Below are 23,199 nucleotides of genomic sequence, written 5' to 3'. Positions count from 1 at the left end.
GGTGTTTGCTCATGGTTGGTTTTGAGGAAAACCCAAAGGCCTATCTCGGGCTACATTGAGCTATTTTTATTTTTCTTCGAAAACTGTACTTCAAAGTTTTAAACAATTTGTAAAATCTCAATGTAAAATACTTTATATTATGGGCAAAAATAATGACCAAGTTTGTTAAATTTTAGGGGCTTGTAATCTCTACTATTCAATTTACTTAGATTCACACTTTTGACGCTTAACAAGGAATTTCTTGAAAACGCTCACCTCTCCCACCACTCTCCTCTCTCCCTCCTCCTCCTCCTTGAGAGTCCTCCAAGTGAGACCGGGCCGAACCCGAGCCCTCTCCGGCGGCGCTGCCGGCTGGAGATGGCGAAGGGGAGGCGCCGGAGTTGTACATAGGGTTAGGTTTAAGTGTCTCGGCGGTCTGCCGGTAGTTTGGAGTAGGGCACGAGATCTATAGGGCCAGATCTGGTGCGTCTGGGTGTGGGGGTCTTGTCTCATCGAGCTCCGGCGGCCGGAGAAGGCGAGCTCCTCCACCTCGGGGTTCTCCGTCAATAAGATCCTGCTTTGCTGCTGCTGGATTTGGTGTGCTTTGCTGCTCTGGTTTCCTCCTCTGGCCGGCCATGGAGGCGAGGGGATGAGGAAGCTAGGGCCTAGCAGCGGATCCTAAAGTCAGTTGGAGGTCAGCTTCTTCCCTGGCACTTCGACGCGGCGCCAGGCAATCATAGGTGAGGTCCTTCCCTCTGCTCCTAAGGTGGGAGATGGGGAAGTTCTCCGCATCTGTGAGGCCTCCCTTCAATAAGCGTCATCGCCTCTTCTTCGATGGAGGCCAACCACTGTCGATGCTCCTCTCGGCCGGCCTTGGTGGCGAGGGAGAAGAGCATGTGCCGGTGGATCTGGCGACCGAGCAGAGGCTGCCCAAGAGGTGTTGTCAACACCCGGATTTTTTAGTCCAGATGCCTATTATGCCATACATCGCAATCCCAGGAAGATTGCTGTTGCGAGACATAACAGTTGATATCATAAGTCATCATTCATTACAAACCATAGTCGTCTTACAAATAGAGATCACATGATCCAGTGTTACACAAATAGTTGATCTAATGATCAATTACAAAACAACAGCGGAAGAAACGTAGTAGTGGTCCATCTGTTCCACAGGCAACGCTTGACGTCAGGAGTAGTCCTAGTTATCATAGACGTCCTGCTGTCCATCTTCACGGTACTGGTGCTCCTCTTCATAGTCTGGCCATTTGAATAGCCAGGGACAAAGCCGTGAGTACTTTAAAGTACTCGCAAACTAATACTAGTGTAAGTACTAACAATTTTAGTAAGAGGATTCTAAGCTCTAGGTTCATTTGCATAAAGCCGGTTTTATTTCGTAAGCATTTAGAAATCAAAACAACTCTTCATTTGCCTAACTTAACTCAAGTGGGAACATTAGTGTCATTCCCACAACTCTGTTGTGATTCAAGTCAAATTCATCTTTCAAGTACAAATCCCAAGTCACCAGTCACATGTAACATTTTTGAAGAGTTCTGATGACGAAACAGTATGGCATTTCCAACCGTCCATAACCGTGGACACGGCTATTCGAATGGGTTTACACTCTGCAGAGGTTGCACACTTGTGCCACAACATTTGATTACATCCGTCAGGGATAACCCTGAATCATCGTAACTCAATACGCGGATCATCAACCATAACCTTTCACTTACATACCCTAGTATAGGTACCTCTCTCCATGACCTTGGCCTCCCAGTGAAGACAAACCGTCAGCCTGGGAACTGCACAGGGCTTGGGCCGGACATTCACCTCATCTTTAATGTCGTTTCTTTTGTTGTGGAGGCAGCTTTCGACATAACCCCGATGACGCTTGTTTAGAGGGAACCCATACTAAAGTACATAAACTTCCAGTTAAGCCCTACCCATAATCAGGTATTGTGGGGGTACTCTAAAATTGGAATGGTATCGCATCCGAACCCAACCATCAGTTTTTGTCAAATTCACCATGTCATTTAAGTCATATTCACCTTCAAAATCTTTCAATATAATGACTCATCATTCCAAGGTTTTCAAAGTCATTTGCTTCACAAGTTCCCATTTAGAGTAGTCAATTTTAGTTTAGCACTAGCAACTATTCATGAGGGGTGCTAGCTAACTTGTAGCTCTCTAGGCTAAATTTGATACTCTTGTAGTACTCTATACTTAGACCAAAGTTAACTATAAAAGTAAGCTCGGATAATCAAAGTAAAAGCTTGTAAGAATAAAACTTGGGATTGGATCCTTAAACATAAAGTAATATTGCAATGGTGCCTTACTCTTGTAGAGCTTTGCACTAGGGTAGCTTGCAAGAGTATAGCTTGCAAGAGTAGAGCTTGCATTGGTGTTAGCTTGCCTTGGTTGGTGTATTGATCAAAGTGTTCCTCCTTCTTCTTCGTAGATGTTCTCGTCGTCCCCTTCGTAGCCTTCGGTACTAGCGTCTATAAACGGATACGAAGATAACAATCACCAAACAATACTTAAGTAGACTAGTTAGCCCTAATGGCCCACTCTAGATGATCTAGTATCATCCCCAAATATCACTCACATGACACTAGGGTTTTCTTCTTTAGTGTTTGGAAGATAATTTCCTCTTATTGAAATATTCATTAGGGTTTCTATTTTCTTCCTTTTGAGAAATAAATTCCTCTCATTGTATCTTATTAAGATTTAATCTTCTCAATTAATAAGTGTGAGATTATGTTGACCAAGGTCAACACTTCACATTTATCATTTGGGAAAATGATTTAAATGAGGTATCACACCTCATGCAATTTAAACACTATTATGGAACAATTTAATATCACCAAATAATTAAATATGAGGTTCTTTATACCAAAGTTTTTCCTCATATTGAATTACTTGAGACAATGATTTAAATGAGAGGCAACCTCTCATACCATTTAATAAATATTTTTTGGTAATTTCAATGGACTAGAAATGGCCACATAGCCATTATTTATTCTAGCCCATGATCATACAAAGTAACCATGTGATATTTTTACATAAACATGTAGGGTATGTGAAATTTGATTTATGAGAGTTGGAATCAACTCAAAAGCATTTTTGTTTGATTTTTAATAAATGTTTGAAGTTGAAAAGGCCATGCCTTGTTATTTTTGCTACTTTAATTCTACAAAAGATCTAGGGTTCAAACCAGTGGGGTTGGGTAGAGCTTTTCATAAGCTTTCCAACAGTACCAAATTCATAAAATTTGGCCCAGTATATTTGGAGTTGTTCAAATTCTAACTAAGCACCAGTATTGGATTTTGATTAAAACGAATTAAACGAATTTCAAATTTTTGGGCTTTAGGCGGGAAACAAAACGGGCCAGAGAGTGCAAACGGGCCGGCCCAGCAGTGAGTTTCACACACGCGGGCGGTCTGACAGCGGGACCTATTGTCAGCGGTACTTAAACAGCGAAACGGTATGATCTATGTGAGCCGCAGGATTAGAGCAGGATCCAACGGTCCACGTGTGTCGTCGTTGACGACGAGAACGGCTTACTGGCGGCGAGCCTAGGGGGTCGGTGGCTTACTGGAGGTCCGGCGATCGTCGGCGAGGTGGTGCAGCGACGTTATGGACGACGGCGAAGCTCCAGGTACTTGCGGCGTCTCCTGGGGTGGCTCCAATCATCGCCTATATACTTGATACGTCTCAAACGTATCTATAATTTCTTATGTTCCATGCTACTTTTATGATGATACTCACATATTTTATACACACTTTACATCATTTATATGCATTTTTCGGAACTAACCTATTAACGAGATGCCGAAGTGCCAGTTCCTGTTTTGTGCTGTTTTTGGTTTCAGAAATCCTATAAAGGAAATATTCTCGGAATTGGACGAAATCAACGCCCAGGGTCCTATTTTCCACGGAAGGTTCCAGAGCAACGAAGAGGGGCCAGAGGGGAGCCAAGGGGGCCCCACCCCACATGGCGGCGCGGCCAAGGGGGGCGCCCGCCTAGTGTGTGGGTCCCCCAGGACTCCTCTGAGGCTGCCCTTCCGCCTACTTAAAGCCTCCGTCGCGAAAACCATAAAAAAATCAGCCACGATACGAGAAAAGTTCCAGAGCCGCCGCCATCGCGAAGCCAAGATTCGGGGGACAGAAGTCTCTGTTTCGGCATGCCGCCGGGACGGGGAATTTCCCCCGGAAGGCATCTCCATCGACATCACCGCCATCTTCATCGCCGCTGCTGTCTCCTATGATGAGGAGGGAGTAGTTCTCCCTCGAGGCTAAGGGCTGTACCGGTAGCTATGTGGTTCATCTCTCTCTCCCATGTACTTCAATATAATGATCTCATGAGATGCCTTACACGATTGAGATCCATATGATGAGCTTTGTAATCTAGATGTCGTTATGCTATTCAAGTGGATTTTACTTATGTGATCTCCGGAGACTCCTTGTCCCACGTGTGTAAAGGTGACAGTGTGTGCACCGTGTGGGTCTCTTAGGCTATATTTCACAGAATACTTGTTCACTGGGTTATGATTTGAGTTGGATGTCTCTATGAAATTGTGGTGTGTTAGTACCTCCTATGAATGCTCACAGTGACAGCGTGGGGTGTTTATTAGTACTTGGGAATACATCTTTAAGATTTGCTTTTGCAGCCCTACACGGTGAATTAGTGTTCGTTATCTTGCCAGAGAGTAATTCAGAATAGCATAGTGAAGTGTTTATATTTATATTCCTTTATGATAACAATGTTGAGAGTGTCCACTAGTGAAAGTATGATCCCTAGGCCTTGTTTCCAAACATCGAATCACCGTTTATTTACTGTTCTACTGCATGTTTACTCGCTGCCATATTTATTTCAGATTGTTATTACCACTCATATTCATCTATATCACTTGTATTTCACTATCTCTTCGCCGAACTAGTGCACCTATACATCTGACAAGTGTATTAGGTGTGTTGGGGACACAAGAGACTTCTTGTATCGTAATTGCGGGGTTGCTTGAGAGGGATATCTTTGACCTCTACCTCCCTGAGTTCGATAAACCTTGGGTGATTCACTTAAGGGAAACTTGCTGCTGTTCTACAAACCTCTGCTCTTGGAGGCCCAACACTGTCTACAGGAATAGAAGCGTGCGTAGACATCAAGCTGTTTTCTGGCGCCGTTACCGGGGAGGTAAGGTAAAAGGTATTCACATCCTCCGACTACTAAGCTATTTCCTAGCACTGTTGCCGGTGTGTGAGTGCTCGAAGCTATTTCCTTTAGATCCTGCAATTGCATCTTTTTGTTTCTTGTTTTTATTTCACTAGTTAGGTTTAATGGAAAACAACAACAAAAAATAGAGATCTTTATGAAATTTATATTGAATTAGGACATGAGGTGTTTGAAGAGAAAATTAAAAAACCTATGGAACTTTATATGCATGCTAATGGCAATGTTATTAGTATGAACGCTTTGAACACCATTGTTGCTAATGCTATGGAAAATTCTAAGCTTGGGGAAGCTAGTTTTGATGAGCATGATATTTTTAGTCCCCCAAGCATGGAGGAGAACATTTTCTTTGATGATACTTTGCCTCCCATTTATGATGATTATAATGATAGTGGTATTTTGGTGCCACCTACTATGGAAGATAAAGTTTATTATGATTATACTATGCCTCCTATATTTGATGATTATGGTGATGAGAATAATAATGATAGCTACTTTGTTGAATTTGCTCCCACTACAATTAATAAGAATGACTATGCTTATGTTGGGAGTAGTAATTATTTTATGTATGAGACTCATGATAAGAATGCTTTATGTGATAGTTATATTGTTGAGTTTGTTCATGATGCTACTGAAAGTTATTATGAGAGAGGTAAACATGGTTATATGCATCTTAATAATATTAAGTTTCCCCTCTTTATGTTGAGAATCTTGAAGTTGCGCCTGTGTTGCCTTTCTATGCTTGTTGCATTATGCTTACATGACTTATTTATTTACAAGATTCCTTTTCATAGGAAGTGGGTTAGGCTTAAATTTGTTTTGAATTTGCTTCTTGATGCTCGTTTTGCTTCAAATCTTATTTATTGCGAGAACATCATTAAAATTACTGAGCCCATCTTAATGGCTATAAAGAAAGCACTTCTTGGGAGATAACCCATGTTTTTATTTTACTACAGCAATTTTGTTTTATATTTGAGTCTTGGAAGTTATTACTACTGTAGCAACCTCTTCTTATCTTTATTTTATTACATTGTTGTGCCAAGTAAAGTCTTTGATAGTAAAGTTGATACTAGATTTGGATTACTGCGCAGAAACAGATTTCTTACTGTCATGAAATTGAGCAGCCCCCTCTGTAGGTAACTCAGAAAAATCTGCCAATTTACGTGCGTGATCCTCAGATATGTACGCAACTTTCATTCAATTTGAGCTTCTTCATCTGAGCATGTTAAGTGCCTCTAAAAAATTCGTATTTACGGACTGTTCTGTTTTGACAGGTTCTGCCTTTTATTTCACATTGCCTCTTTTGCTATGTTGAAAGGATTTCTTTGTTCCATTAACTTTTAGTAGCTTTGTGCAATGTCCAGAAGTGTTAAAAATGATTATGTCACCTCTGAATATGTGAATTTTTGATTATGCACTAACCCTCTAATGAGATTGTTTTGAGTTTGGTGTGGAGGAAGTTTTCAAGGGTCAAGAGAGGAGGATGATATAATGTGATCAAGAAGAGTGAAAAGTCTAAGCTTGGGGATGCCCCCGTGGTTCATCCCTGCATATTTCAAGAAGACTCAAGCATCTAAGCTTGGGGATGCCCAAGGCATCCCCTTCTTCATCGACAACTTATCAGGTCACCTCTAGTGAAACTATATTTTTATTCCATCGCATCTTATGTGCTTTACTTGGAGCGTCTTTGTGTTTTTATTTTTGTTTTTGTTTGAATAAAATCGGATCCTAGCATTCTTTGTGTGGGAGAGAGACACGCTCCGCTTGTTCATATGAACACTGGTGTTCTTAGCTTTACTTTTAATGTTCATGTCGAAGGGTGAAACTGCTTCGTTCATTGTTATTTGGTTGGAAACAGAAAATGCTTCATGTGGTAATTGGTATATTGTATTGAATAATTTGATACTTGGCAATTGTTTTGCTCAATAGATCATGTTTAAGCTCTTGCATCATGTACTTTGCACCTATTAATGAAGAACTACCATAGAGCTTGTTGAAATTTGGTTTGCATGACTGGTCTCTCTAAAAGTCTAGATATTTTCTGGTGAAATGTTTGAACAACAAGGAAGACAGTGTAGAGTCTTATAATGCTTGCAATATGTTCTTATGTAAGTTTTGCTGTACCGGTTCATACTTGTGCTTGCTTCAAACAACCTTGCTAGCCAAAGCCTTGTACTGAGAGGGATTTTTTCTCGTGCATCCAAATCCTTGAGCCAAAAACTATGCCATTTGTGTCCACCATACCTACCTACTATGTGGTATTTTTCTGCCATTCCAAAGTAAATTGCTTGAGTGCTACCTTTAAAATTTCATTCTTTGTCTTTGCAATATATAAGTTGCTTGTTGAGCGGTAACCATGTTTCTGGGGACGCCATCAACTATTACACCTTTGTTGAATATCATGTGAGTTGCTATGCATGTTCGTCTTGTCTGAAGTAAGGGTGATTTATCATGATCCAATGGTTTGAGTATGCATATTGTTAGAGAAGAACATTGGGCCGCTAACTAAAGCCATGAGTCATGGTGGAAGTTTCAGTTTGGACAATCAATCCTCAATCTATTATGAGAATATTATCTGTTGTTGAATGCTTATGCATTAAAGAGGAGTCCATTATCTGTTTTCTATGTTGTCCCGGTATGGATGTCTAAGTTGAGAATAATCAAAAGCGAGAAATCCAATGCGATCTTTCTCCTTAGACCTTTGTACAGGCGGCATAGAGGTACCCCTTTGTGACACTTGGTTGAAACATATGTCATGCAATGATAATCCATGTAAATCCAAGCTAATTAGGACAAGGTGCGAGCACTAATGGTAATCTATGCATTCATCATATTACTTTATAAGATGTCTTATGCATAACACATATGCTTAATTACTATCGTTGACAAAATTGTTTCTATGTTTTCAAAATGAAAAGCTCTAGCACAAAAATAGTAATCCATGCTTCCCTCTGCGATGGGCCTTTCTTTTACTTTATGTTGAGTCAGTTTACCTATTTCTTTCTATCTTAGAAGCAAACACTTGTGTCAACTGTGTGCATTGATTCTTACATGTTTACCTATTGCATTCATCATATTACTTTATGTTGACAATTATCCATGAGATATGTATGTTGAAAGTTGAAAGCAACTGTTGAAACTTAAATCTTCCTTTGTGTTGCTTCAATGCCTTTACTTTGAATTTATTGCTTTATGAGTTAACTCTTATGCAAGTCTTATTGATGCTTGTCTTGAAAGTACTATTCATGAAAAGTCTTTGCTATATGATTCAGTTGTTTAGTCATTGTCTTTACCATTGCTTCGAATCACTTCATTCATCTCATATGCTTTACAATAGTATTGATCAAGATTATGTAAGTAGCATGTCACTTCGGAAATTATCCTTGTTATCATTTACCTACTCGAGAGCGAGTAGGAACTAAGCTTGGGGATTCTTGATACGTATAAAACGTATCTATAATTTCTTATGTTCCATCCTACTTTTATGATGATACTCACATATTTTATACACACTTTACATCATTTATATGCATTTTCCGGAACTAACCTATTAACGAGATGCCGAAGTGCCAGTTCCTGTTTTGTGATGTTTTTGGTTTCAGAAATCCTACAAAGGAAATATTCTCGGAATTGGACGAAATCAACGCCTAGGGTCCTATTTTCCACGGAAGGTTCCAGAGCACCGAAGAGGGGCCAGAGGGGAGCCAAGGGGGCCCCACCCCACATGGCGGCGCGGCCAAGGGGGGGCGCGCCACCTAGTTTGTGGGTCCCCCAGGACTCCTCCGAGGCTGCCCTTCCACCTACTTAAAGCCTCCGTTGCTGATGTCTACGATCTATTCCTGTAGGCAGTGTTGGGCCTCCAAGAGCAGAGGTTTGTAGAACAGTAGCAAGTTTCCCTTAAGTGAATCACCCAAGGTTTATCGAACTCAGGGAGGTAGAGGTCAAAGATATCCCTCTCAAGCAACCCTGCAATTACGATACAATAAGTCTCTTGTGTCCCCAACACACCTAATACAGTTGTCAGATGTATAGGTGCACTAGTTCGGCGAAGAGATAGTAAAATACAAGTAATATGGATAATTGTAAGTACTAATTGCAATCTGAAATAAATATGGCAGCAAGCAAACATGTAACAGAACTTGTTGGAAACGGTGTTTCAATGCTTAGAAACAAGGCCTAGGGATCATACCTTCACTAGTGGACACTCTCAACATTGCAATCATAATTGAACATAAATATAAGCACTTCACTATGTTATTCTGAATTACTCTTTGGCAAGATAACGAACACTAATTCATCATGTAGGCAAACCTTAAAGATGTATTCCCAAGTACTAATAAACACCCCACGCTGTCACTGTGAGCATTCATAGGAGGTACTAACACACCACAATTTCATAGAGACATCCAACTCAAATCATAACCCAGTGAACAAGTATTCTGTGAAATATAGCCTAAGAGACCCACACGGTGCACACACTGTCACCTTTACACACGTGGGACAAGGAGTCTCCGGAGATCACATAAGTAAAATCCACTTGAATAGCATAACGACATCTAGATTACAAAGCCCATCATATGGATCTCAATCGTGTAAAGCAGCTCATGAGATCATTGTATTGAAGTACATGGGAGAGAGATGAACCACATAGCTACCGGTAGAGCCCTTAGCCTCGAGGAAGAACTACTCCCTCCTCATCATGGGAGACAGCAGCGGCGATGAAGATGGCGGTGGTGTCGATGGAGATGCCTTCCGGGGGCAATTCCCCGTCCCGGCGGCGTGCCGGAACAGAGACTTCTGTCCCCCGAATCTTGGCTTCGCGATGGCGGCGGCTCTGGAACTTTTCTCGTATCGTGGCTTATTGGTTTAGGGTTTTTGCGACGGAGGCTTTAAGTAGGCGGAAGGGCAGCCTCGGAGGGGTCCTGGGGGGCCCACACACTAGGGGGCGCCCCCCCCTTGGCTGCGCCGTGATGGCGTGTATTTCACACGTTCGTTGGGCAACCCCAAGAGGAAGGTATGATGCGCACAGCAGCAAGTTTTCCCTCAGAAAGAAACCAAGGTTTATCGAACCAGGAGGAGCCAAGAAGCACGTTGAAGGTTGATGACGGCGGGATGTAGTGCGGTGCAACACCAGGGATTCCGGCGCCAACGTGGAACCTGCACAACACAACCAAAGTACTTTGCCCCAACGAAACAGTGAGGTTGTCAATCTCACCGGCTTGCTGTAACAAAGAGTTAACCGTATTGTGTGGAAGATGATTGTTTGCAGAAAACAAGAAACAAGATTGCAAGAGATTGTATTTCAGTAAAGAGAATTGGACCGGGGTCCACAGTTCACTAGAGGTGTCTCTCCCATAAGACGAACAGCATGTTGGGTGAACAAATTACAGTTGGGCAATTGACAAATAAAGAGAGCATGACCATGCACATACATATCATGATGAGTATAGTGAGATTTAATTGGGCATTACGACAAAGTACATAGACCGTCATCCAACTGCATCTATGCCTAAAAAGTCCACCTTCAGGTTATCATCCGAACCCCCTCCAGTATTAAGTTGCAAACAACAGACAATTGCGTTAAGTATGGTGCGTAATGTAACTAGTGACTACATCCTTGAACATAGCACTAATGTTTTATCCCTAGTGGCAACAGCACAACACAACCTTAGAACTTTCTGTCACTGTCCCAGGTGTCAATGCAGGCATGAACCCACTATCGAGCATAAGCACTCCCTCTAGGAGTTACAAGCATCGACGTGGCCACAGCACCTACTAGGAACGGAGAGCATGCAAGATCATAAACAACACAGAAGCATAACTTTGATAATCAACATAACAAGTATTCTCTATTCATCGGATCTCAACAAACGCAACATATAGAATTACGGATAGATGATCTTGATCATGTTAGGCAGCTCCCAAGATCCGACAATGATAGCACACAGGGGAGAAGACAACCATCTAGCTACCGCTATGGACCCATAGTCCAGGGGTAGCCTACTCACACATCACACCGGAGGCAACCATGGCGGCGTAGAGTCCTCCGGGAGATGATTCCCCTCTCCGGCAGGGTGCCGGAGGCGATCTCTGGATCCCCCGAGATGGGATCGGCGGCGGCGGCGTCTCGGAAGGTTTTCCGTATCGTGGTTCTCGGTGTGGGGGTTTCGTCACGGAGACTTTTTATAGGCGGAAGGGCAGGTCAAGAGGCGGCACGGGGGCCCCACACTACAGGCCGGCGCGGCCAAGGGGGGCCGCGCCGCCCTATAGTGTGGCCCCTCCGTGGCCCCTCTTCGTCTCTCCTTCGGACTTCTGGAAGCTTCGTGAGAAAATAGGCCCCTGGGCTTTGATTTCGTCCAATTCCGAGAATATTTCCTTACTAGGATTTCTGAAACCAAAAACAGCGAAAAACAAAGAATCGGCACTTCGGCATCTTGTTAATAGGTTAGTTCCAGAAAATGCACGAATATGACATAAAGTGTGCATAAAACATGTAGATAACATCAATAATGTGGCATGGAACATAAGAAATTATCGATACGTCGGAGACGTATCAGCATCCCCAAGCTTAGTTCTGCTCGTCCCGAGCAGGTAAAACGATAACACAGATAATTTCTGGAGTGACATGCCATCATAATCTTGATCATACTATTTGTAAAGCATATGTAGTGAATGCAGCGATCAAAACAATGTATATGACATGAGTAAACAAGTGAATCATAAAGCAAAGACTTTTCATGAATAGCACTTCAAGACAAGCATCAATAAGTCTTGCATAAGAGTTAACTCATAAAGCAATAATTCAAAGTAAAGGCATTGAAGCAACACAAAAGAAGATTAAGTTTCAGCGGTTGCTTTCAACTTGTAACATGTATATCTCATGGATATTGTCAACATAGAGTAATATAATAAGTGCAATAAGCAAGTATGTAGGAATCAATGCACAGTTCACACAAGTGTTTGCTTCTTGAGGTGGAGAGAGATAGGTGAACTGACTCAACATTGAAAGTAAAAGAATAGTCCTCCATAGAGGAAAAGCATCGATTGCTATGTTTGTGCTAGAGCTTTGATTTTGAAAACATGAAACAATTTTGTCAACGGTAGTAATAAAGCATATGCATCATGTAAATTATATCTTATAAGTTGCAAGCCTCATGCATAGTGTACTAATAGTGCCCGCACCTTGTCCTAATTAGCTTGGACTACCGGGTCATCACAATGCATTGTTTTTACCAAGTGTCACAAAGGGGTACCTCTATGCCGCCTGTACAAAGGTCTAAGGAGAAAGCTCGCATTTGATTTCTCGCTATTGATTATTCTTCAACTTAGACATCCATACCGGGACAACATAGACAATAGATAATGGACTCCTCTTTTATGCATAAGCATATACCAACAATTAATAATTTTCTCATTTGAGATTTGAGGATTGTTGTCCAAAACTGAAACTTCCACCATGGAGCATGGCTTTAGTTAGCGGCCCGATGTTCTTCTCTAACATATGCATGCTTAACCATATGGTGGTAGATCCCTCTTGCTTCAGACAAGACGAACATGCATAGCAACTCACATGAAATTCAACAATGAAAAGTTGATGGCGTCCCCAGTGAACATGGTTATCGCACAACAAGCAACTTAATAAGAGATAAAGTGCATAATTACATATTCAATACCACAATAGTTTTTAAGCTATTTGTCCCATGAGCTATATATTGCAAAGGTGAATGATGGAATTTTAAAGGTAGCACTCAAGCAATTTACTTTGGAATGGCGGGAAAATACCATGTAGTATAGGTAGGTATGGTGGACACAAATGGCATAGTGGTTGGCTCAAGTATTTTGGATGCATGAGAAGTATTCCCTCTCGATACAAGGTTTAGGCTAGCAAGGCTTATTTGAAACAAACACAAGGATGAACCGGTGCAGCAAAACTCACATAAAAGACATATTGAAAACATTATAAGACCCTACACCGTCTTCCTTGTTGTTCAAACTCAATACTAGAAATTATCTAGACCTTAGAGAAACCAAATATGCAAACCAAATTTTAGCATGCTCTATGTATTTCTTCATTAATGGGTGCAAAGCATATGATGCAAGAGCTTAATCATGAGCACAACAATTGCCAAGTATCACATTACCCAAGACATTTATAGCAATTACTACATGTATCATTTTCCAATTCCAACCATATAACAATTTAACGAAGGAGAAACTTCGCCATGAATACTATGAGTAGAAACCAAGGACATACTTGTCCATATGCTACAGCGGAGCGTGTCTCTCTCCCATAAAGTGAATGCTAGGATCCATTTTATTCAAACAAAACAAAAACAAAAAAAAAACCGACGCTCCAAGCAAAGCACATAAGATGTGATGGAATAAAAATATAGTTTCAGGGGAGGAACCTGATAATGTTGTCGATGAAGAAGGGGATGCCTTGGGCATCCCCAAGCTTAGACGCTTGAGTCTTCTTGATATATGCAGGGGTGAACCACCGGGTGCATCCCCAAGCTTAGAGCTTTCACTCTCCTTGATCATGTTGCATCATACTCCTCTCTTGATCCTTGAAAACTTCCTCCACACCAAACTCGAAACAACTCATTAGAGGGTTAGTGCACAATATAAATTGACATATTCAGAGGTGACACAATCATTCTTAACACTTCTGGACATTGCATAATGCTACTGGACATTAGTGGATCAAAGAAATTCATCCAACATAGCGAAAGAGGCAATGCGAAATAAAAGGCAGAATCTGTCAAAACAGAACAGTTCGTATTGACGAATTTTAAAATGGCACCAGACTTGCTCAAATGAAAATGCTCAAATTGAATGAAAGTTGCGTACATATCTGAGGATCATGCACGTAAATTGGCTTAATTTTCTGAGTTACCTACAGGGAGGTGGACCCAGATTCGTGACAGCAAAGAAATCTGGAACTGTGCAGTAATCCAAATCTAGTACTTACTTTTCTATCAACGGCTTAACTTGGCACAACAAAACACAAAACTAAGATAAGGAGAGGTTGCTACAGTAGTAAACAACTTCCAAGACACAAAAAAAAACAAAGTACTGTAGCAAAATAAACACATGGGTTATCTCCCAAGAAGTTCTTTCTTTATAGCCATTAAGATGGGCTCAGCAGTTTCAATGATGCATTCACAAGAAACAGTAGTTGAGGCAAAAGAGCATCAAGAGGCAAATTCAAAACAAATTTAAGCCTAACATGCTTCCTATGAAAAGGAATCTTGTAACTAAACAAGTTCATGAAGAGCAAAATGACAAGCATAGGAAGATAAAACAAGTGTAGCTTCAAAAATTTCAGCATATAGAGAGGCATTTTAGTAACATGAAAATTTCTACAACCATATTTTCCTCTCTCATAATAGTTTTCAGTAGTATCATGAGCAAACTCAACAATATAACTATCACATAAAGCATTCTTATCATGAGTCTCATGCATAAAATTATTACTCTCCACATAAGCATAATAAATTTTATTAGTTGTAGTGGGAGCAAATTCAACAAAGTGGCTATCATCATATATAGGAGGCATATTGCAATCATAAAAGAAAATTTTCTCCTCAATTCTTGGGGGACTAAAAAGATCATGCTCATCAGAGCCAGCTTCCCCAAGCTTAGAATTTTCCATAGCATTAGCAACAATGGTGTTCAAATCATTCATAGTAATAACATTCCCATTAGCATGCATATAAAGTTCCATGGGTTTTTTAATTCTCTCTTCAAACACATCATGTCCTAATTCAAGATAGAGTTCATAAAGATCTCTCATATTTTTGTTGTTTTCCATTATGCTTAACTAGTGAAATAAAAACATGCATGATATTAAGTAAAGTAAAACAAGTAACTAATTTTTTTGTGTTTTTAATATGGAGAACAAGATAGTAAATAAAGTAAAACTAGCAACTAATTTTTTTGTATTTTGATTTAGTGCAGCAAACAAAGTAGTAAATAAAACTAAGCAAGACAAAAACAAAGTAAAGAGATTGAGAAGTGGAGACTCCCCTTGCAGCGTGTCTTGATCTCCCCGGCAACGGCGCCTTAAAAGAGCTTGATGGCGTGTATTTCACACGTTCGTTGGGCAACCCCAAGAGGAAGGTATGATGCGCACAGCAGCAAGTTTTCCCTCAGAAAGAAACCAAGGTTTATCGAACCAGGAGGAGCCAAGAAGCACGTTGAAGGTTGATGACGGCGGGATGTAGTGCGGCGCAACACCAGGGATTCCGGCGCCAACGTGGAACCTGCACAACACAACCAAAGTACTTTGCCCCAACGAAACAGTGAGGTTGTCAATCTCACCGGCTTGCTGTAACAAAGAGTTAACCGTATTGTGTGGAAGATGATTGTTTGCAGAAAACAGTAAAACAGTATTGCAGTAGATTGTATTTCAGTAAAGAGAATTGGACCGGGGTCCACAGTTCACTAGAGGTGTCTCTCCCATAAGACGAACAGCATGTTGGGTGAACAAATTACAGTTGGGCAATTGACAAATAAAGAGAGCATGACCATGCACATACATATCATGATGAGTATAGTGAGATTTAATTGGGCATTACGATAAAGTACATAGACTGTCATCCAACTGCATCTATGCCTAAAAAGTCCACCTTCAGGTTATCATCCGAACCCCCTCCAGTATTAAGTTGCAAACAACAGACAATTGCGTTAAGTATGGTGCGTAATGTAACTAGTGACTACATCCTTGAACATAGCACTAATGTTTTATCCCTAGTGGCAACAGCACAACACAACCTTAGAACTTTCTATCACTGTCCCAGGTGTCAATGCAGGCATGAACCCACTATCGAGCATAAGTACTCCCTCTTGGAGTTACAAGCATCTACTTGGCCAGAGCATCTACTAGTAACGGAGAGCATGCAAGATCATAAACAACACATAAGCATAACTTTGATAATCAACATAACAAGTATTCTCTATTCATCGGATCCCAACAAACGCAACATATAGAATTACAGATAGATGATCTTGATCATGTTAGGCAGCTCACAAGATCCGACAATGATAGCACAATGGGGAGAAGACAACCATCTAGCTACTGCTATGGACCCATAGTCCAGGGGTAGACTACTCACACATCACACCGGAGGCGACCATGGCGGCGTAGAGTCCTCCGGGAGATGATTCCCCTCTCCGGCAGGGTGCCGGAGGCGATCTCCTGGATCCCCCGAGATGGGATCGGCGGCGGCGGCGTCTCTGGAAGGTTTTCCGTATCGTGGTTCTCGATGCATCGGGGGTTTCGTCACGGAGACTTTTTATAGGCGGAAGGGCAGGTCAAGAGGCGGCACGGGGGCCCCACACTACAGGCCGGCGCGGCCAGGGGGGGCCGCGCCGCCCTATAGTGTGGCCCCTCCGTGGCCCCTCTTCGTCTCTCCTTCGGACTTCTGGAAGCTTCGTGAGAAAATAGGCCCCTGGGCTTTGATTTCGTCCAATTCCGAGAATATTTCCTTACTAGGATTTCTGAAACCAAAAACAGCAGAAAACAAGAATCGGCACTTCGGCATCTTGTTAATAGGTTAGTTCCAGAAAATGCACGAATATGACATAAAGTGTGCATAAAACATGTAGATAACATCAATAATGTGGCATGGAACATAAGAAATTATCGATACGTCGGAGACGTATCACGCCGCCATGTGGGGTGGGGCCCCCTTGGCTCCCCTCTGGCCCCTCTTCGGTGCTCTGGAAGCTTCCGGGAAAAATAAGATAATGGGCGTTGATTTCGTCCAATTCCGAGAATATTTCCTTTGTAGGATTTCTGAAACCAAAAACAGCACAAAACAGGAACTGGCACTTCGGCATCTCGTCAATAGGTTAGTTCCGGAAAATGCATCAAAACGATATAAAGTGTGAACAAAACATGTAGGTATTATCATAAAACTAGCATGGAACATCAGAAATTATAGATACGTTGGAGACGTATCAGCATCCCGAAGCTTAGTTCCTACTCGTCCTCGAGTGGGTAAACGATAACAAGAATAATTTCTGAAGTGACATGCTACTTACATAATCTTGATCATACTATTGTAAAGCATATGAGATGAATGAAGTGATTCAAAGCAATGGTAAAGACAATGACTAAACAACTGAATCATATAACAAAGACTTTTCATGAATAGTACTTTCAAGACAAGCATCAATAAGTCTTGCATAGGAGTTAACTCATAAAGCAATAGATTCAAAGTAAAGGCGTTGAAGCAACACAAATGAAGATTTAAGTTTTAGCAGTTGCTTTCAACTTTCAACATACATATCTCATGGATAATCGTCAACACAAAGTAGAATAATAAGTGAAATAAGAAAGCATGTAAGAATCAATGCACAGTTGACACAAGTCGCTTCTAAGATGGAAGGAAGTAGGTAAACTGACTCAACATAAAGTAAAAGAAAGGCCCTTCGCAGAGGTAAGCAAGGATTACTATTTTTGTGCTAGAGCCTTTATTTTGAAAACATAGAAACAATTTTGCCAACGGTAGTAATAAAGCATATGTGTTATGTATAAGATATCCTATAAGTTGCAAGCCTCGTGCATAGATTACCAATAGTGCCCGCACCTTGTCCTAATTAGCTTGGATTTACATGGATTATCATTGCATACCATATGTTTTAACCAAGTGTCACAAAGGGGTACCTCTATGCCGCCTGTACAAAGGTCTAAGGAGAAAGCTCGCATTGGATTTCTCGCTTTTGATTATTCTCAACTTAGACATCCATACCGAGACAACATAGACAACAGATAATGGACTCCTCTTTAATGCATAAGCATTCAACAACAGATAATATTCTCATAAGAGATTGAGGATTGATTGTCCAAACTGAAACTTCCACCATGATTCATGGCTTTAGTTAGCGGCCCAATGTTCTTCTCTAACAATATGCATACTCAAACCATTGATCATGATAAATCACCCTTACTTCAGACAAGACGAACATGCATAGCAACTCACATGATATTCAACAAACGTGAAATAGTTGATGGCGTCCCCAGGAACATGGTTACCGCTCAACAAGCAACTTATTAAGAAATAAGATACATAAGTACATATTCAATACCACAATAGTTTTTAGGCTATTTTCCCATGATCTATATATTGCAAAGACAAAGAATAGAATTTTAAAGGTAGCACTCAAGTAATTTACTTTGGAATGGCAGAGGAATACCATGTAGTAGGTAGGTATGGTGGACGCAAATGGCATAGTTTTTGGCTCAAGGATTTTGGATGCACGAGAAGTATTCCCTCTCAATACAAGGCTTAGGCTAGCAAGGTTGTTTGAAGCAAACACAAGTATGAACCGGTACAGCAAAACTTACATAAGAACATATTGCAAGCATTATAAGACTCTACATTGTCTTCCTTGTTGTTCAAACACCCCACCAGAAAATATCTAGACTCTAGAGAGACCAATCATGCAAACCAAATTTTAACAAGCTCTATGTAGTTCTTCATTAATAGGTGCAAGGTACATGATGAAAGATCTTAAACATGATATATATGAGCACAACAATTGCCAAGTATCAAATTATTCAAGACATTATACCAATTACCACATGAAGCATTTTCTGTTTTCAACCATATAACAATGAACGAAGCAGTTTCAACCTTCGCCATGAACACTAAAAGTAAAGCTAAGAACACCAGTGTTCATATGAACGAGCGGATCGTGTCTCTCTCCCACACAAGCATGAATTTATTCAGAGAATGAAAATAACAAAACGAAAATAAAACACATAGACGCTCCAAGTAAAGAACATAAGATGTGACGGAATAAAAATATAGTTTCACTAGAGGTGACCAGATAAGTTGTCGATGAAGAAGGGGATGCTTTGGGCATCCCCAAGCTTAGATGCTTGAGTATTCTTGAAATATGCAGGGATGAACCACAGGGGCATCCCCAAGCTTAGAGTTTTCACTCTCCTTGATCATATTGTATCATCCTCCTCTCTTGATCCTTGAAAACTTCCTCCACACCAAACTCAAAACAAACTCATTAGAGGGTTAGTGCATATTAAAAAATTCACATATTCAGAGGTGACATAATCATTCTTAACACTTCTGGACGTTGCACAAAGCTACTGAAAGTTAATGGAACAAAGATATCCATCAAACATAGCAAAACAGGCAATGCGAAATAAAAAGGCAGAATCTATCAAAACAGAACAGTCCGTAAAGACGAATTTTTCTGGGGCACTTAACTTGCTCAGATGAAAATGCTCAAATTGAATGAAAGTTGCGTACATATCTGAGGATCACGCACGTAAATTGGAAGATTTTTCTGAGTTACCTACAGATGGGGCGGCCCAATTTCGTGACAGTAAGAAATCTGTTTCTGCGCAGTAATCCAAATCTAGTATCATCTTTACTATCAAGACTTTACTTGGCACAACAATGCAATAAAATAAAGATAAGGAGAGGTTGCTACAGTAGTAACAACTTCCAAGACACAACAAAACAGTAGCAAAATAAAAACATGGGTTATCTCCCAAGAAGTGCTTTCTTTATAGCCATTAAGATGGGCTAAGCAATTTTAATGATGCACTCGCAAGAAATAATAGTTGAAGCAAAAGAGAGCATCAAAAAGCAAATTCAAAATAAATTTAAGCCTAACCCACTTCCTATGAAAAGAAATCTTGTAAATAAACAAATTCATGAAGAACAAAGTGACAAGCATAGAAAGATAAAACACGAGTAACTTCAAGATTCTCAACATAAAGAGGGGAAACTTAATATTATTAAGATGCATATAATCATGTTTCCCTCTCTCATAATAACTTTCAGTGGCATCATGAACAAACTCAACAATATAACTATCACATAAAGCATTCTTATTCACATGCATAAAAGTATCATTACTCTCCACATAAGCATAGTCATTCTTATTAATTGTAGTGGGAGCAAATTCAACAAGGTAGCTATCATTATCACCATAATCATCAAATATAGGAGGCATAGTATAATCATAATTAATTTCCTCCTCAATAGTAGGTGGATGATAGTCATCATTGTAATCATCATATATAGGAGGTAAAGTATCATCAAAGTAAATTTTCTCATCGATGCTTGGGGGACTAAAAATATCATGCTCATCAAAACCAGCTTCCCCAAGCTTAGAATTTTCCATAGCATTAGTGTAATGTCCCAGGTTTAGAGACGATCGAGGGGTAGGTTTTAGAAAGGGATGTGCATTGCATAGTAAATTCTGGGGAAATTTCGCGCTTTTAAACAAAAACTGCACCGAAGGGGGACAAGTTTCTCTCTCGATACCTTACAGGGTTAGGGTTTCGAGAGTGCGACAAACTTGCATCTCACTTCACTAGTTTAGGGTTTTGAGAAGAGAGGGGAGAGTTTGCATGATTGAATTCTAAATGAAGTGACATGGTTGAATTCAAACCAATGTTGAATTTGAATTTCAAATTCAAACATTAAATAATTACCCTAAATCATTCAATTGAGGAAATTCATTAAGTAAATAATCAATAATAAACAAGATGAACAATTATAATAAAGTAAAGCTCATTAGAGAAAACTTTGAGCTTTATTGATCATCACACAATATACATTGTCATTACAATATTCATAAGAGAAAATAAAATGAATTACAACACATTACAAGAATTGGTGAAATTGAAAAACACAAGAAAAATGAAAAGAAAAATACAAGTAATGACCTAGTCTAAATTCTACAAGATCATCTTCATTTGATCTTGGATTTGATGAACTCCCTGTCCAATGTGATCAATTGATAATTCCTGCACATAAACACAACAAATAGAAGTTATGCCAAGTGGCATAGCCACTTGGCAGGTTAGAAAGAAATGGAAAGTTGTGGATATGGATCAGCTCTGCCGAGCTGATCATCTCCAAACCAAGTTCGAGTATCGTGTGCACACACACACAGCCACACTGCTTACCAGGCAGTGTGCATGCTCAACAGCACACACAGCCTGGGAGAGTCACCAAAGTAACCAGGCCAAGCTGTCGACCAGAGAGAGCAAGAGGGCATCATATATAACCTTTTTGAGCCAAACCCTAGCTCATTCATCGGCAGGCATCTTGGTAAGTCATCAGCAAACAAGAACACTTAGAACAGGAAGAACACATAGCCAGAACTTCATCCAGGAACAGCTCAAGCAAGGAACTGTTTCCTGTTGAGCAACAAACCATGGAGTAGATCAAGCACAAGCCACAAGGAGGAGCAGGGCAAGCCAAGAAATCACCACAGAAGAAAAACCTCTACACCAACACACTATTTCTAGGAGCTGGAGTGAGGTATAAACAGATCAACCTGAGCAAAACCAAGTTTTGCTCATAAATAAGCATACAATGCATCACAGGAACACAGAAGGGTAGAATACCCAGATTGTATCATCATCTGGCTACCAAGTCAGTTGGTGCAAGCAAAAATGGGTGAAGCCAATAGGAAATCACCAAGGGAACACTGGCTAGACCAAAACAGTGGCATAACCAAGGCAATCCAGCAAGGGAATGATCCTATCTATTCAACCAAAGCCACTTAGCACCTAAAACCTAGCACACCATCAGCCAGATAGACAATATGTGTCTATTCTTGTTTGTCAACATCAAAGATCACTGGAAATCCAACAAGGAATTACCCAGTGATGCATTCACTAAGCCATAGCAAGCCAACAAGGGTGGGAGCTACCTAAACAGCAATGAATTGTTGTCAAGGTCACCTCAACCACTGAACCAGCCCAAATTAATAAGCCATGCACAGTTATCATCACCCAGATGGGTTCAAAAGGAGGGCTAGGGTACCCAACCAAGTGGTGGCATCCATCTAGCCCTGCCAAACTCAATGAAATGATCATTACTGCAAGCAGTTCACATCACTTATCCATTTTAGTAAGATTCAGGCAAATACAGATAAGTGAACTAAGCAAATAAATCAAAACACCAGAGCTTTGTAGTGATCCAATGGATCACTGCAAGCAACAGCAGTTGCTTAAGTCAGCAATAGTACACACCAGGCTAAGCCTGTATGAAGCACAAATAGCACTGGTGAGCACCAGTGAATCACAGAGAGAAGCACACACTTGCTCTTGCTACAGATCACTATAGCCAAGCATAGTATCATCACAAGGCCCAGACAGTTAAGCTAACCATATAATTGAACAATTGCATCACAGATAAGTGAATAGAGCATATCAATTGTATCTAGGAGCACTCCATCAAAGGATGGAGTTGATAATGCAACAGTTAGGCTCAGCTGAGCATATCCATAAACTAGAGCACAAATAATAGCACATCAGAAGCATTGGCACTTGCCAATGGCAAGGATCATCACAAAATGATCAAGCCAAGAGCAATTCATGGCATACACAGGAGAGGAGTATTGTACAGAGAATCAGCAGGAGCTGCTAAATTACACAGAGCACCCCAGTATGCTCATGAGCAATAGTTCATGAGTTGCAACAGCAAGTAATTGAGCAAAAACAGCACAGCACAACAAACTGGAACCATGACAGATGCACAGCAGCAGCAGCATCGGCACAGCAACATAGCACAGCAGCATACGCGTAAGCTAGCAAGGCGCAGCAGCTAGCACAGCACATCGGCACAGCATGCATCCCCACAGGGAGTAGCAGGCCAGTGGCCAAGCTAGACGAAGGGAAGGGGAAGCAGTAGAACAAGTAGCAGAGAAGGACGGAGGAGATGAGCACTTACTGGTGAGCGGAGAGAAGATCGACCATGGCGGCACGGCGGCACACGCCGGGCGAACGGCGGCGCCAGGCCAAGCCTAGCCAGGCAATACCCGCCGCAACGCCAGCATCACCACGGCGAGGCACACGGCCTCGACACCAGGAGCGTCGGCGGCGACGAACTCGCCGCAGCACACCACGGTAGACGAGCAGAGGCGAAGGGGATGCGTCGAGGAAGCGGCGAAACACAGATCGACGCGGTGGATCTGAATCGCCATCGAGTGGCGGTTCAGAT

This window comes from Lolium perenne, chromosome 3 (genome assembly GCF_019359855.2).
Source record: "Lolium perenne isolate Kyuss_39 chromosome 3, Kyuss_2.0, whole genome shotgun sequence".
NCBI classification, from domain to species: Eukaryota; Viridiplantae; Streptophyta; class Magnoliopsida; order Poales; family Poaceae; genus Lolium; species Lolium perenne.
The sequence above is the reverse complement of the archived record's forward strand: the minus strand, read 5'-3'. Positions refer to the sequence as shown.